This window comes from Esox lucius, chromosome 23, assembly GCF_011004845.1.
Source record: "Esox lucius isolate fEsoLuc1 chromosome 23, fEsoLuc1.pri, whole genome shotgun sequence".
Classification (NCBI taxonomy): domain Eukaryota; kingdom Metazoa; phylum Chordata; class Actinopteri; order Esociformes; family Esocidae; genus Esox; species Esox lucius.
In genome coordinates, this window is record NC_047591.1 from 5,642,004 (window position 1) to 5,660,462 (window position 18,459).

The window sequence follows — 18,459 nt, forward strand, 5'->3', positions numbered from 1 at the left end:
TCTGCAGACTAGATTCAGCCATATTGTGAATGTGCAATAAAATAGAACTTTAATTGTCAATGAATCGGTGGTTCGTCAGCGTGCATTACGATGTACTTAGCAGAAGCGTCTGAAACATTGTGTAGGCTGAGCATAATGTTTTGTGATGCAATAGCTTCATTTGCAAGGAGGTCGTAACAAACATGAAGGTATCCTCATCTTGGGCAAACATATCTGCAGGCAAATTGCCATTAACGTCTCTATGGAGACCACAGGCAGAGAGAGATAGTGAAGGTAATATACAACTAAGTAATAAATATTCTCCAAAAATATAATGACATTCTTTTGATATCAGAGCCGACCTTGAAGACATGGCAGTATAACTACACAAAGCCATACGAGTTAAAACTATTTACAATGGTTCGGTGCCATTGCTATACGATGTCTTTCATAAAAACATGATAACACAATGGTACGATCCAGCACGCCCCCCACCACCCCCAGTCTCTTCTCCTTAATAAAAGTGTACTTGCTCAAACAAAGTGCTGTACGTGGCTTCCTCCTGCTACGTAGGCAATGGCAAAGAGGCACAAATCAGACGCTTGCAGAGAGACAGTTTTACTGCAGCAGTAACTCTGACACATCAGCCGTGTAGTCTGGCCACAGCGCCCCCGCCGTTGCTAGGCAACAGCTCGGGGCCAGCTCCCCCAGCTGCTGGCCTGATTAGTTAATTGCAAAAGTAAACTAAGCGAACAGCAAAATCACTAAAACAGTCAGGCAACTAGGGCAACTATCACTCTTCCATTGTCACCTGGTGATAGCCAACATTACATATTTGAAATGCCTTTCGGGAGGCAAGGGACCCCATTAAGTCATAAGGGTCACTGGTGCATTAAGATGCAAAAGTGTAATGATGCAAATGTGTTAAGATGCAAAGGCGATAAAGATTAACAGATTGTTTGCTATGTCTCACTTCTATAACAATGCAAAACACATACTACAGCATACTCACTCCAGGTCATTGTCAAAGAATTGTACACTGTAATAAGTAAAGGAAGTTTTTGTTAGAAACTCCTTTCAAAAAGTTATTAAGGAGACCATGTAAAAGTTTAACAATTTTGGTGATGGCATGGTTTTTAAACTTAATTAGTTTTGAAGTGGTATCTGTTAATCCAACTTCAAATCTGCATGATCTTACATGTATTTTTCACAGAATTTACTCTTTACTGGTATTAAATTATTTGTTAATTATTGTTGTTTTTAGGTCAGATATTATGCATTTTATCAAAATTCTCATTACCTAACTACAGTAACTAAAAAAAAATAAGTTATCTATGTCTAAAATTTAATTGGAACAACTTTCAGTAAGGTGAATTTGGAGGTTTTGTACAGAATTATATGCAATGTTATTTAAAATAACACCACAGATTTTTCTCACTTATGGAATATATTAAATTGGAAATTAAAATGTTTCTTCAATTAGTGGCCTCTGTTCACATGCTCCATCCTTGACAACAAAAAAACTTTTGTAATTTTGGTGAAGGATTCGTTATGTGAGGACCTCAAGTTGTTAATGAGATTGGCGTTGTTTATCTATGTAGTTCTTAAGGCACTAGACTAAGATCCAGCGGTTTCCATTGAGCTTTATTCGTCAGTCGTCAAACAATGTTGTGAAAGTTACCTTTTCTTTAACCTTCATCATGTATTGTTCCCATTACAAAGCCATACTTGCATTACCCAACGGTCCCCTCCATCCTCCCTTCACTGAAAATGGATGCAGCATCATTGTTTCCATGCCAGCTCTATGCCAATAGTAGATTCTGGATAATTCTAAGAAGACAGTAAATGTACAGTAATAAATGGTGTCTTTATTGTTGCTAATCTCCAGCTAACCTGTTAGCTCTGACTCAGAGCTCCCTTTCCTTTGTCCACTTTTGCCATGTGAGGTCTTACCATAGTGACAGGGCTTTGTAACGCAGCCTGATATTAATTCATATTCACAGACTAAAATTGGTGGTGTTAGGCAGACAATTGTTTCATTTTAATAGATTTTGTTGGGATTTTTAAATTGCATGCATAGATTGAAGGGTACTGTGTGTTGTCTGATTCACATGAAGACGTGCAGTAGGCTCATTGAAAACTGAGAATGCCACTTGAACCGATAATGGTGTGTTTTCTCCATCCAGTCACAGATGATGACCAAACAACCTTAATGAAGTCCTCGAAAAGGAATGAGTCATCAACATTATGAGTAGCTGATCTTCCTAATTAGTGGGATGCTTCTTTAGGTCCAATCAGCTAATTTGTTGTGTTTTTTTTGTTATGTAACAAGAAAGTGAATGTAGATTTTGTTCTCAAAACAACAGATCTGCATGTTTTGCCTTGGTAACCAACGCAAAGTACAGTAGCTTGTAAATTAGATTGCAATACAGTGTTTGTCTACTGCCTGTGTCATCGCCAAATGCAATTTTAACCATGCGCCAAGTCTATTGACAATCAAATAATTTATCTCTCCCATCTCCATTGAAACACATAGGAGGGGAAGGAGAAGGACAAGAGACTTTGACTTGAGCCAGAAATGACCTTTGCCTCAAATCCTTATGAGACGTCATTGGTAAACCAATTAACATGAAATGTCACGCTAGTAATTAGATCCCACAATGTGAATCATCCACGGAGGGTGGCAGCTACTGTGGAACGGACGGTAGATGACATTGAAGGCTAGGCATCTGGCTCTCACACTCATTCTTTTTTTCTTGATATTGGCCCCTTTCTCCCTCTCTCTCTCTCTCTCTCTCTCTCTCTCTCTCTCTCTCTCTCTCTCTCTTGCATGCACTCTTTCATTCTTTCTCTCTGTCTCTATTGGCCTCTTTCTATTTCTCTCTCTCTGTCTCTCTTGGTCACGGCCTTCCTTTCTCTGCTCTCTCTTTCAGTTAGTAATTTATGGCGCTGAAGACAGGAAGGGGGAGTATTATTGAGCATATGATCAAATCTGGGACATTTGTTAGAGCAGACCCAAGGTCCAGCAGAGTCTGCCTGTAACAACTGGAGCCTGACTCAGATCACAAAGAATTTATGAGACAAGAATAAGATATGGAATTCTGATGAGTTTCGTCTCGATCAGAGTAAATGAGGAAACACACCAGTTGGATGTTTGTGTGTACATCTGGCACAGTGCACATTATCATATTTCACAGTGTTTGCATTGGAAGTACATTATTTTTCACAAAAGCCGTGCTTCAGATGTATTGCACGTACATATATCACATCTGTGGTTTGTTGTCACCCTTTCAAACATTTAAATACATGGTCTATAGATACTGATGAACAATTTATTAACATGGAGAATGCGTAGTAGAATGTGAAGTAGGTCTATTTGTCCTACTAGTGTAGATGTAAAAAGCACAGATGGTCACAGTATATGAATCTATCTCCCAGTGGAGCAGATGGGAGGTCTCGCCTTCACAGCACAACATGTATTTTGTTCTCAGTCCCTGTTGTAAATTAGCTTGGATGTTTTGTTTTTGTGTTGTTTAATCTCTAGTTGTTCCTCAGCCGCTGTGCTGAAACATTAACATGACACAATCGATATATTGTCAATAATCCAACCTTAACATTCCACAGCTTCTTAATGTGATATTCTTTTCATGGAAAAATGTTGAAATTGTGATTAAAATGCACCTGACCTAATTGAACTGCTCACATTGTTCACAATATTCTGGAGACAATGGCAACAAAAAATTGGTTTATGAGACATGGTTTTACGAAGAGAAAATTAGCTTACCAAGCACTTTCTACTTACCAAATACCAACTTGGATTATGTTTTATTCAAAGTATTCTGTTGAGAAACTTCTTGGCAAGCTGAGAGAAAAAGTTTCTTCAAACAAGTGTTTGTCTTTTCACTTCCAACGACTTCAGTTCAAAATGAAAACCCTGAAAGCGTCTACCCACTCCTCCTAACATTTCGGAATTGTTTTTTGCAATAATGAAAGTATAGCAGAAGCCCTCCTGAAAGATTTCCCCATATGTGTTCTTGTCAACGCGAGATGGGAACATTCTTTTTCTAGCAGAGCAGCTCAGAGCTTGACCTCAGAAATGTTACTGCATTTCACTTTTGTTAGGAATATCTTCTCTATTATTAAGACCGATGGAGGCCTTAAAACAAGTGGTCTGCCCTCTTTTATGTATTCTTCCTATCTATAATTACTTCTTTTCATGAATATCATGGAGAAAACTGCAGTTCATTGCTGGTAAAAGTTATAGGTACCCCTTCTAGATGATTAAATGTAAAAAAAAAAAAAAGAAGAAGAAAAAAAGAGTGGAGAATTTGGAGAAGACTAATTTTGATTAATCAAGATTTTGACACTTTTCAGTTCTTCAATGGTTGACAACCTTCAAACCTATCTTACCACTTTGGGTTGTATAAAACTTAAACTGTGTCTGGACAGTACACCAGCATATCCACACCAAGAATATAACAAAACTGTGTATTTTAAGACAGGTTATGGATTCATGTAATTTCATGGGTTGTAGTATTTTAAACACGCAATTACGTGAGTGCTAGGGGGATTGTCGGTTCGGTATGCCAATATATGGCACCCATAATGCTTTCCAGCAGTATTTATTGATATTCCAGTGCCATTGAGCTGGCAGGGCAGACATTTTGAATGAATGGATTAAGATTTAAGGACATCTGAAACATTGCATTGCTTTAATTAAAGAATACCTACCTCAGATATGTATTGAAAGACTTGGTCATGACAGTGCAGGAGAAAAGATTTACCATGTGGAAACTTCAGACAGTGTTTTGGTGGTACAGTAGCCCAAATGGGTTTATTCTAGTGATGGGCACTAGTGATGGGCAAGTGTTTCGAAATGTGTTTCGAAAAGTGTTTCGAAATGTGCTCTTGTGGATTTGTTGACCTGAAAGTATCTCATTTAGAAACCCTACAGAGTCTTTACTTAAAATGCTTTAAAAGAACTGAAAAACAAGTAAAGACAAAAAAGTAGGATTTAATTATAATAAAGTATGAAATTAAAGTTCAAATAGGATTAATTTCATCTGTGCATATCAATAGGTCATCAACTTTTTCCCCTGACAGTACCTTACCGTGAAAATAATCATTGTTTATGATATAAAAGTGAGGAAATAATGGAAACAAATCAATGTCTTCTTTCACCAAAGCGAATCAGATTGCAACATTCTTAAAAAAGCTGTTCAAAAACTGCCAATCATTTGCAAACAACTCTTCAAATTCTTGAGATGAAATCATGACTTTGTCAGTGAACTTGTTCTTAATATATCTAAATCATTTTTTTATTTTTATTTATCAAAATGGAACAAACAGCTAATTCTGCCTGTATTAGTGGGATAAATATAATAGTTTATAGCCTTGCACTATCCAATAATTTCTAAACTTTTATCTAGTTGAGTTGTTTACAATTTTGTTCTGGAAGCTGAGTTGTTTAGAAATGCCCTAGGAGCAGAATAACAATTCCTTCAAATTACCGAAACGTAAAGAAAAAGTACTTTAATAAGCGTCCCCCAATTTGCAGTCATTTCAACAAAGCCACTTGATCAGAATAGTGTTTTAATGTGCATCTGGATGCTGGACGATAAGTTGCTTTCAGGGGAAGTCCGACAGCGGGATATCCTTCTTTTAAATGTGTAACCACTGCAATAACAAGGCGTTCACTGTGTATCCCTCATAGAAATGAATGCTTTTAAGAGAAAGAAATGTGGTCATTTAGAATATGGAATATATGTATCGGACATAAAAATGCAGCCATGTTCACAGGAAGCCACGTTCTGTCAAAGCTTGCAACAGTAGGCAACAGGCTTACGTTACTGGGTTGTGTATTTTGGATGTCTATAAAGTAGAGGTACAAGTGGAAGTTTGGTTGAGATCAGACAACTTTGCTGCAGTGTTTTTAATAAAGTTTCTCTTCCTCCCTTGATTTTCGACCAATATTATTGAATCACTATACGAATAGCTGTAATTCTATAGTAGTCACAGCCATTATTCATCAAAGGTAATGTCAAACCAAAAACAAGATACAGTATATGCTAGATAGGACCTCTTTCCATGGTGCAGGTCATGTTTTCCTGTCAGCATCTTTCTTTTTTAAGTATTGTCAAGTGTGTCAAGTGTACAGCTCAACAATTTAGTGTGTATGTGTTTTTGTGTGAGTGAGCAAGGGAGTCTATGAATTTTAATTCTGAACTACCTGTGTCCGTCTTGGGTTCCTCAAATCAGAATGAGTAAGTGAAAGTGACAGACATGTACTGTACTGAATTTGCCAGCTCCTGGGGCTGCTGACTGCAGTTCCTATGGCTGTGGATTGGGCTGTCATATCAACACACAATTTTGTTAATTAATAATAATTCTACTAATTTTACTTTGTGTGTATGCATGTGTATGTTTATCTGCATCCATCAAACTGAGTTCTACCTCTTACCCCAACTTGAATAAGTCAGGCCTAGTGTGCCATGGACTGGGTAAGCGGCTACAGCCTAATGTTGACATATTAAAATAAGGTTACTTAATTAGTAAAGCTGGCTAGCTTTGTTACTGTGTTGCTGGTCATTGCAATCTATTTATTTTACGACAGTACAGTATAACGTAAATGATATTATAATGATCAGATGTCTTTGATGGAACTTGGTTTATAAAGATGTCTTTGTGTTCTCAGTCTACATTAGTCACCCAGGATGGCAACAACCTTGCCTCAAGTTCCAAACACCTCACATTTAATCCACTGCCAGTTATTTGAAAACAAATAAAAATTATATAAGCTGAATGAAATGCTGCCATAAAGGGTCAATGCCACAGGTCACTTTTTTAAAATGTTAGCTCTGTTCATTGGTGACATGAGTGGGGAAAGTACATATACGAATTGCTATATGAAACAGAACATAGGTTTTACAACAGACTAAGGGGCTTGTTAATTACAAGACAGAGAATAAAATCCTAGATAGACTTATCTTAGTATTCATAATGATTTATCTAACATTTGAATTTACACTTCATTTTCGAGACGTACCATGCAGGCTGTCAACTGAGGGAAAATCAAACGATATGCGTGCGCAATACACAGAATATATATACAAATGAGATGTGACTTGTTGCTGTAGTTTATATACAGTTCAGACAGAATTGTTTTTATACTTCCAAAGCTCTGGGGGGCTTTACTGAAAATGTTGTTAGAAGGTGGTGTCTTTAGCCAAAGACATCTGCAATTTTACACAAAAGAATCGAGCTAATCTTGTACTAACCTAAAAGCTAGTTTTATGTGTTTCTTTTTGCATAGCTGACTAACAAGTAACATGCAATGAAGTCAGTAACCTTAAGTCATTTAGTTTTATTGTCTTAAAGTGCTGTCAATTCCTTGTGAGTGCACTTTATCCTCATTAATATGCGTATACGTTGATGTCACACAAACAATCGCACAAGGAAAAATGTGTCTTTACAGATGTTAACAAAAGCTTTGAATCCACAAGTGCAAAGTGAGGCATAATGGTCAGTAGCATTTTCAGTACTAGCAAACATATTGTCATCCAGCCAATGTAGTGCATAATTAACTACATTTGTTGCTAAAGCTAGCGAATGTTGCCTGCTGGTGTAGCATTTAAAGTGAATCTGCGTGTATCTATTGCTATTTGAAGTGATTAGGGTTCATAATGTTGATGGGTGATTAACATAATACTAAACTTACATTACTTATATTTTATTTTCAGTTTACAGGCACTTCAGTACTTATTTCAAATGCTATAATTGTATCATGCTATCAGCTTTGGGCTGTGGGTTACACAACGTCTCACACTAGCTACTGACTCATTCTAAAAAGAATGTGTTATAAAGCTAAACCCCTTCATCCTGAGCTTGTCTCAACATCTATATTTGAAGCTAATTAGCTGATTAGCCTGCTTAAAAGAATAAATGAGCCTGATCGCACTACGCTCCAATGGTTGCCAACTGTCATCACTGGTCTTTTGCAAGTGAGGGAGAGGGTGAAATGATTGGGGACTACATTTGGGTATTTGGCTTGAGGGTTAAACTCAAGTTCTGGATTATTCTTTATCCCTGTCATCCTACTTCATGTCTTCACAGTAAACAGAAGAGATTGAAGAATAACATACTTTTAAGAGCTACAATAGGACACTGCTAGACTAAAGGTGGTTGGACTTTTTCCATGTGAATATGTCCCAGCTCAAATGAGAGAATCTCGATGGGAAGTCGATTAAATATAATTACTGTGCCTAAAACATTAATTTGATTATAGCTTGGTCTGCTGGCACCTTGATCTGGCTCTAGATTTCTTTCAGATTCGACACCACTGATATAGTTGTCCAGGTTAAATGTTAATGCTGGAAGAAGCTCGAAATTGCCATTTTAAAGATTCAATCCCCTGTGAGTGCTGCATTACTTTACTGTATTATTTTAGTCTGCTCCGAGTCATGTACTGTATCTGCCCTTTACTTACAGTGAAATAAACTTCAGTGCTGCACTCTTTTAATTTATCAGAGAAATTAAACTGTGTTTACTTTAGGCTTGAACACTAAATGAATAATTGTCCTCTGCCATTCATTAGCATTGGCAATTTCCTTTAGTGGAAATGAGGAAAAAGACGGCTGATTGAAGTCAACCCCCATGCCCACATATCCAAACACACATATACACTCTTACACATTCTCACACACACACACACACAAACAAATGTAAGGACTGCAAGAGCTAAGACAATTATAATTCCACTTTACTCTTCCTACTGCTTCTTAATGCAGAGACATAAATGTACAATAAATTGTTAATAAAATAAATTACAGACTTTACACAGGGATATTACTGAGTGGGTAAGCATCACTCAACTTCCATAATCTACTCTTGATATATTTATTTTATTTGAACTTTTTGCTATATTTATGAAGTTACAGTCCCAGACCCAATCAATGCAATGCGTTAAATGCACAGGAGTAAACTGAAGTCTATCTTGCAACGAAGTGTAACCTCCTGTTTTCAGGCAGGCTTACCTCAGGACACACAAGTCATTTTAATTAAGAAAATACTTCCTCACTAGAGACGTCACCTACATTGCCTCTACACACACTATGGTCCACAGAAGCTTCAGTTCTCTTATGGTCAAAATTGGACTCTGAGACATTTATTTGCATATGTGTGGTACTGTTTTCTAATTAAATAAAATGTTTTATTCCGATCAATGACATCTTCACATTGGTGAGTCAAGGCTCAAATCCCAATCGTGGTTCCTCTTCTTTTGTCTCTGGAGAAGGTCTGAATGAGACTGCAGACACTGTCTCATTGGTATGATGTCATCTTCGTCGTGCTAATAGAGCCGAGCTAATGAAGTGTTCAAAAAGCACATGATTTATTATCTCTCCGGAAAATTCATTTAACACACACTCCCAGATGAACCTGTGTCAACCCCATGACAGTCCTCTAAGCCTTGAATTAATATGAGATTTTAAAGAGAATTCAGGGGCTTAGTGTGCTGGAATTGATTGTGAAACATGTCTCACTGTAGCACATTGCATGTAGCATAGTGAGTTAGCTTTAAGCTAATTAGAGGTCTAACACCAACACTCAAAAGAGAAAAGTGTTTTAGCCTGTTTCAACTACCTCTTATTCAAGAAAGTTGAAATGTATTCATGTGTATATTTTAAAGAGTAAACCAGGAATTTACTTTATCCATCCATCCATCTTCTCCCGCTTTATCCGGGGCCGGGTCGCGGGGGCAGCAGTCTAAGCAGGGATGCCCAGACTTCCCTCTCCCCAGACACTTCCTCTAGCTCTTCCGGGGGGACACCGAGGCGTTCCCAGGCCAGCCGGGAGACATAGTCCCTCCAGCGTGTCCTAGGTCTTCCCCGGGGTCTCTTCCCGGTGGGACGGGACCGGAACACCTTCCCAGGAAGGCGTTCCGGAGGCATCCGAAAAAGATGCCCAAGCCACCTCAGCTGACCCCTCTCGATGTGGAGGAGCAGCGGCTCTACTCTGAGCTCCTCCCGGGTGACCGAGCTTCTCACCCTATCTCTAAGGGATCGCCCGGCCACCCTGCGGAGAAAGCTCATTTCGGCCGCCTGTATCCGGGATCTTGTCCTTTCGGTCATGACCCAAAGCTCATGACCATAGGTGAGAGTAGGAACGTAGATTGACTGGTAAATCGAGAGCTTCGCCTTGCGGCTCAGCTCTTTCTTCACCACGACAGACCGATACATCGACTGCATTACTGCAGAAGCTGCACCGATCCGTCTGTCAATCTCCCGTTCCATCCTTCCCTCACTCGTGAACAAGACCCCTAGATACTTAAACTCCTCCACTTGAGGCAGGCACTCTCCACCAACCTGAAGTGGGCAAGCCACCCTTTTCCGACTGAGGACCATGGCCTCGGATTTGGAGGTACTGATTTTCATCCCCACCGCTTCACACTCGGCTGCAAACCGTCCCAGTGCATGCTGAAGGTCCTGGTTAGAAGGGGCCAACACGACAACATCTGCAAAGAGCAGAGACGAAATTGTGTGGTCCCCAAACCTGACACCCTCCGGCCCCTGGCTGCGCCTAGAAATTCTGTCCATAAAAATTACGAACAGAACCGGTGACAAAGGGCAGCCCTGCCGGAGTCCAACATGCACTGGGAACAAGTCTGACTTACTGCCGGCAATGCGGACCAAGCTCCTGCTTCGGTTGTACAGGGACCTGACAGCCCTTAGCAAAGGACCCAGGACCCCATATTCCCCAAGCACCCTCCACAAGATGCCGCGAGGGACACAGTCGAATGCTTTCTCCAAATCCACAAAACACATGTGGATTGGTTGGGCAAACTCCCATGAACCCTCCAACACCCCGTAGAGGGTATAGAGCTGGTCCAGTGTTCCACGGCCCGGACGAAAACCACACTGTTCCTCCTGAATCCGAGGTTCTACTATCGGCCGTATTCTCCTCTCCAGAACCCATGGCATAGACTTTCCCGGGGAGGCTGAGAAGTGTGATCCCCCTATAGTTGGAACACACCCTCCGGTCCCCCTTCTTAAAAAGAGGGACCACCACCCCGGTCTGCCATCCCAGAGGCACTGTCCCCGACCGCCACGCGATGTTGCACAGGCGTGTCAACCAAGACAGCCCCACAACATCCAGAGACTTGAGGTACTCAGGGCGGATCTCATCCACCCCCGGTGCCTTGCCACCGAGGAGTTTCTTGACCACCTCAGTGACTTCAGCCCGGGTGATGGACGAGTCCACCTCTGAGCCCTCATCCTCTGCTTCCTCAATGGAAGACGTGTCAGCGGGATTGAGGAGATCCTCGAAGTACTCCTTCCACCGCCCGACGACATCCTCAGTTGAGGTCAACAGCTGCCCACCTCTACTGTAAACAGCGTTGGTAGGGCACTGTTTCCCTCTCCTGAGGCGCCGGATGGTTTGCCAGAATCTCTTCGAGGCCAGCCGATAGTCCTTCTCCATGGCCTCACCGAACTCCTCCCAGGCCCGAGTTTTTGCCTCCACAACCACCCGGGCTGCAGCCCGCTTGGCCTGTCGGTACCCGTCAGCTGCCTCAGGAGTCCCACAAGCCAACCAGGCCTGATAGGACTCCTTCTTCAGCTTGACGGCATCCCTTACTTCCGGTGTCCACCACCGGGTTCGGGGATTGCCGCCTCGACAGGCACCGGAGACCTTACGGCCACAGCTCCGAGCGGCCGCTTCGACAATGGCGGTGGAGAACATGGTCCACTCGGACTCAATATCTCCAACCTCCCTCGGGATCCAGTCGAAACTCTGCCGGAGGTGGGAGTTAAAGATCTCTCTGACAGGAGACTCGGCCAGACGTTCCCAGCAGACCCTTACAGTACGCTTGGGCCTGCCGAGTCTGTCCAGCTTCCTCCCCCGCCATCGGATCCAACTCACCACCAGGTGGTGATCAGTTGACAGCTCCGCCCCTCTCTTCACCCGAGTGTCCAAGACATACGGCCGCAGGTCAGATGAGACGACAACAAAGTCGATCATCGACCTGCGGCCTAGGGTGTCCTGGTGCCACGTGCACTGATGGACACCCTTATGCTTGAACATGGTGTTCGTTATGGACAAACTGTGACTAGCACAGAAGTCCAATAATTGAACACCACTCGGGTTCAGATCCGGGGGGCCGTTCCTCCCAATCACGCCCCTCCAGGTGTCACTGTCGTTGCCCACGTGGGCGTTGAAGTCCCCCAGTAGAACAATAGAGTCCCCAGTCGGAGCACTTTCCAGCACCCCTCCCAGAGACTCCAAGAAGGTCGGGTACTCTGCACTGCCGTTCGGCCCGTAGGCACAAACAACAGTGAGAGACCTATCCCCGACCCGTAGGCGCAGGGAAACGACCCTCTCGTTCACCGGGGTAAACTCCAACACATGGCGGCAGAGCTGGGGAGCTATGAGCAAACCCACACCAGCCCGCCGCCTCTCACCATGGGCAACTCCAGAGTGGTGAAGAGTCCATCCTCTCTCAAGGAGTGTGGTTCCAGAGCCCAAGCCGTGTGTAGAGGTGATCCCGATTACCTCTAATCGGAACCTCTCAACCTCACGCACCAACTCAGGCTCCTTCCCCGCCAGCGAGGTGACATTCCACGTCCCTAGAGCCAGTTTCCGTGTCCAGAGATCGGGTTGTCTAGGCCCCTGCCTTCGACTGCCGCCCGATCCTCTTCGCACCGGCCCCTTATGGTCCCTCCTGTGGGTGGTGAGCCCACGGGAGGGCGGCCCCACGTCGCCCGTTCGGGCTGAGCCCGGCCGGGCCCCATGGGGGAAGGCCCGGCCACCAGGCGCTCGCATACGAGCCCCAACCCCGGGCCTGGCTCCAGGGTGGGGCCCCGGCTGCGCCATACCGGGCGACGTCACGGTACTCAAAATGTTTTTCTTCATTAAGGGGGTTTTGAACCGCTCTTAGTCTGACCCGTCGCCTAAGACCTGTTTGCCTTGGGAGACCCTACCAGGGGCATATAGCCCCAGACAACATAGCTCCTAGGGTCACTCGGGTACTCAAACCCCTCCACCACGTTAAGGTGGCAGTTCTTGGAGGAATTTACTTTATTCTAATTAATTTGTTTTGTTAACATTTAGCAAATCAGAATCTTGTTTCACACAGCAGGTAAATAAGCATCCATCAACAAAGAAATGTGACATGGATTATAAAACATTTAACAAAGATCCGACAAAGTGGAGATTTTAAACTTCAGAAGTCTTTTTCAACCTTGAATACACATTTGCATTTCCTGCTGCTTGCAACCACAGAATAGTCAAATTAGGATACAGCATTTATATGTAATTTTGTCCACTCTTTTTTAATATCCCTGTGCTTCCAATAACTACAGACAACAAGACATTGCGACAATGGTATCTGAGGGCATTCCAGTGAAAGTACATGTAGATTTTTCAGATTTTTACAAATCCTATGTGGTAGCACCCTACAGTACACTACCTTCCATAGGAATTACTAAAAGGTGGCTATTTGTCAAATTAGATCACACATTGTTACTGAGGCAGGATTCTTCATATCCCCTGTGGGATTCTGCTTGGCACTAAGGACACTTCCAACAGGCATTAATGTGTTTTGCGGTCTCATAACGCTTAGATTTGATAGCAGCCAGGCAGCACTGAAGGGCTGGGGTGTGTCTATGTGTGTGTGTGTGTCTTTGTGTTTTTGTGCATTTCACACACTAACTTAAATGTAATTCAGTATTTTGCACATGTTGGTAATGGTTGTTGTTCTTGGGCTATTCCAGTGTTATGGACTTTTCATTTGCATAAAACAATCACATATTTGATGTCTCATAGAATATACAAACCAAATATAAATGAAACTTGGTGTGTCAAAACCTTTTTTTAAATATTATGATTTTCCATTTTTGCTTTTAGGATTATTCAGCCTTATGGATCAGACAAAAATTGGGTATCATTGGTATGGTTTTAAAAAGTCAGCAGAAAGAATTGTACCTTAAAGTAACATAATTACAGAAATCCTAAACTGTATGCCAATCTGTGCTTCACAAACTAGCACATTTCTTTTTTAACTACAGTAATAATTTGCATAGCCATTTCAGCCAGAAAACCCAAGTGGTAATTGGCCGGCGGTTATTTAGCTGACATCGGATTTCTCCTATCACAATATCCGATTTTGATGGTCGTATTAAAGTGGCATGGTACCAATCCACCCACCATCCCTGACTCCAACTGTTTAGTTCTGTTTTTATCGGCACTGCGGTCTTATTTATTGCCTATGGGGATTGCTATTAATATTATTATGGTGTTACTGTTGGTAGTATCGTATACACAATCATGTGATGGCAGTGAGCTGCCCCAGACTAGCAGAACCTAATGCCAAGACATTGCATGTACATTACTGTGCATAAGTTCTCATATAAATGGTTAAACTAATATGTGGCGTTTTCTGTCTGAACTAACCTTTACTAGTAATACGGGCAGATATTTGGCAAAGAAATAGATTGGCAATCCTCCTGATAATAGTACATTTATATAAAAGTGATATTCATTAGTGGTGTAACTCTGGGTAATTACAAAAAGTATCTCAATCCCGAATTATTCCTTTAAATACAGTTAAATACTACAACCCCATTTCCAAAAATTTTGGGAAGCTACATGAAATGCAAATAAAAACAAAATGCAATGATGTGGAATTCATTTCATCCCTATATTTGATTGAAAATAGTACCAAGACAACATATCAAATGTTGAACCAGAGAAAAGTTATTGTTTTTGGAAAAATGTATGCCCATTTAGAATTTGATGCCTGCAACAGCTTTCAAAAGAGTTGGGACAGGGGCATGTTTATTATTGTGTTGCATCTCCTCTTCTTTATCAACACCCTGTAAGTGTTTGGGAACTGAGGAGACCAATTGTTGTAGTTCTGTAACGTTTTCCCATTCTTGCCGGATATATGATTTTAGCTGCTCAACTGTTCGGAGTTTGAACGGTACATCTTTTTAACCCGGAGGACGCGGCGTCCATGACCCCCCCCCCCCAAAACATTTTTACTTGTCAGGCCACAGGACAGTTTCCCGCTTCACCTCAGTCCATCTTAAATGAGCAGGGGCCCAGAGAACGCAGTGGCATTCATGTACCTTGTTTATATCTGGTATTTTCTTTGCATGGTAGAGTTTTAACTTGCATTTATGGTTGCAGCGATGTACTGTGTTCACAGATAATGGTTTTCGGAAGTGTTCCTGAGCCCATGCAATGATTTCCACTAAAGAATCAAGTGGGCCCGAAGATCATGGCCATCTAATATTGGTTTTCAGCCTTGTCCTTTGCGTACATAGATTTCCCCCGGATTCTCTGAATCTTTTGTTGATATTATGTACCGCTGATTATGAGATCCCCAAAGTGTTTGCAATTTTATGTTGAGGATCGTTATTCTTAAGTTGTTGCACTCTTTGCCCGCACAGTCTTTCACAGAGTGGTGAACCCCACCTCATTTTTTCTTCTGAAAGACTCATCCTCTCCACCATGTCCTTTTTATAGACCTTTTGCCAATTAACCTAATCAGTTGTTATGTATTACTCAACTTTTGTAGCTCCTGTCCCAGCTTTTTTGAAACATGTTGCTGGCATCAAATTCAAAGTGGGTATGTATTTTTCAAGGAACAATAAAACATTTCAGTTTCCACATTTGATATGTTGTTTTTGTACTATTTTCTATTGAATATAGGGTTTAAATGATTTGCAAATCTGTTTTTATTTACATTTTACACAATGTCACAACTTTACTGTACTTCACAATGTTAAACATCTGACAATTAGACCCTGAAAAATGCTACTAAAGGTTCTGAGAAAAAATAATACTAAGTTGAGCTAGCATGTTAGCAACCAACGCTAGCCTGAAAAAGCTGGAATGCAGCCCAATAACATAGCCAGTGGCATAACTATCAGGGGTACAGGAGGGTGGAGGGCCCGTCCTTGGCCTCTATCATAAAATTATTTTGTATTTTTATTTTACATTGTGTGTTTCTCCTGTTATCACAACCAGAAGCCAGTACATCTACGGCAGGATCGGCTTCAAATGCAGCCTTAAACCCCAAGGAGCAAACAACAGTAGTGTTGAATTTCAGTGGCTAGGAAAAACTCCCTCAGAAGGCCGTAATATAGGAAGAAACCTAGAGAGGACCCAGGCTCAGAGCGGTGACCAGTCCTCTTCTGACTGTGCCAGGTGAGATATTAAGAGTCCAATTGGAATAATTTATAAATGCATGTGGGCTAAATCCAGAGTCTGTTTAAATTTAGACTAGGTCAGAAGTATGACCAGATGGACAAAGACAGGGACAGCAACGGGACCCCCAAACCAGGTAATCCGCAGGTGTGGACCAGGACCTCATCTCCTCCTAAAATTTAAAACTGGAGGAGACTGAGAAAAGTTAGTAGTGCATTCCTCATATCCCCCAGCACAATAATATAGCAGCGTAACACCTTGGAACTGAGACGGGGGGTCCGGTCACACTGTGGCCCTACCCGGGGGAGGCCCCGGACAGGGCCCAACAGGCAGGAAATCAATCCACCAACATTGCCAGGCATCAACGAAAGGGACACCCACCAACCGCAACCCCCCTGAATGAGGGCCGAGTATTGCTAGCAGCATACAGCCCAATTGCACAAGTGCGCAACAGAGAGTCAACAACAAGCCAGTGATTCTTCCCCCAAAAGGCATTGGAGGGACGGCATCCCAGTGGCGACGAGAGCCCACCTGGCAAGACAGCAAGGGTGGACAGTATCAAGCCTACTGGTAACCTTCACGCCCCCGGGCCAGACCACACCTAATCATAAACCGTGCTGTAGAAATGAGTTTTTAGTAGACACTTGAGTTTGCATTTCTAACTTTAATTGGGAGATCATTCCACAGTAGTGGAGCTCTATGAGAAAAGGCCCTGCCTCCGGCTGTTTGTTTAGAAATTCTAGGTACAATTAAAAGGCCTGCATCTTGCGATCTAAGGTTACGTGTAGGTATGTATGGCTGGATCATTTCAGCAAGGTAAGTAGGAGCAAGTCCATGTATTGATTTATAGGTTAAGAGTAAAACCTTAAAATCAGCCCTAACCCTAACAGGCAGCCAGTGTAAGGACGCCAGGACAGGAGTAATGTGTTCAAAATTCTAGCAGCCGTGTGCAGCAGTAATTGAAGTGTATTTATTAATTTGTCTGGATAACCAGAGAGAAGAGCATTGCAGTAATCTAGTCTAGAAGTAACGAAAGCATGGATACATTTTTCTTCATCAGTTTTTGATAGATTTCTGATATTTGCAATGTTTCGAAGATGAAAATAAGCAACTCTTGAGACATATTTTATATGTTCTTCAAAGGAGAGGTCAGGGTCAAGGGTAACGCCAAGGTTTTTTACAGTTTTTTGGGATACGACCATGCAGCCGTCGAGGTTCACATTGAGATCTGCTAGCAACGCTCTTTGTTTTTTGGGTCCTAAAACGAGCATTTCTGTTTTATTTGAATTTAAGAGCAAGAAATTCTCTGTCATCCACTTCCTAATATCTGAAACGAATGCTTCCAAATAACTAATTTAGGGGCTTCTCCATGCTTCATTGAAATATATAACTGTGTGTCATCAGCATAACAGTGAAGTTAATATTGTGATTTCGGATTACATCGCCCAGAGGGTGCATATATAGTGAGAACAATAATGGGCCCAGAACCAAGCCTTGAGGAACCCCAAAGCATACCTTTGACTTGTCAGAGGATATGCCACCCATAGTAACAAACTGATATCTTTCAGATAAATAACATTTAAACCAGGCTAGAACATGTCCACGTAGCCCAATATGGGTTTCCAGTCTCTCTAAGAGAAGGGAGTGATCAATTGTGTCAAAAGCAACACTAAGATCAAGAAGCAACAGGACGGATGCGGAACCTTTGTCTGAGGCCATTAGAAGGTCATTTGTTACCTTCACGAGTGCAGTCTCAGTACTATGATGGGATCTGAAACCGGACTGGAGCATTTCATAAATGTTATTTATCTTCAGGAAGGCATTCAGTTGTTGGGAATCGCATTTTTCTAAGATTTTTGAGAGGAACGGAAGGTTCGATATTGGCCTATAATTGTTTAATATGTCGGGATACAGATTAGATTTTTTTAGAAGAGGCTTAATTTCCGCTATTTTTAGTGAGTTTGGTACACATCCAGAGGAAAGGGAGCAATTTATTATGTTCAACATTGGCTGACCTAGCACAGGAAATAATTTTGTTGGAATCGGGTCTAGCTGACAGTTTGTGGGTTTAGAACTCATTACAAATTTAATCTTATTAACTCGTCCCTCTCACCAATAAATGTCCCACAATTGAATAGCAGATGTTGAACTTTTGACCTCTCTTGGCAATAATCACACTCTCCTGACTGGTGTGTTTTTCTCAAGGTGTCATTCAGCCCTGTATGTCCCAGTCCAGAAATGATTGACTCCTCGTTCAGACTTCTTCCTTCTCCT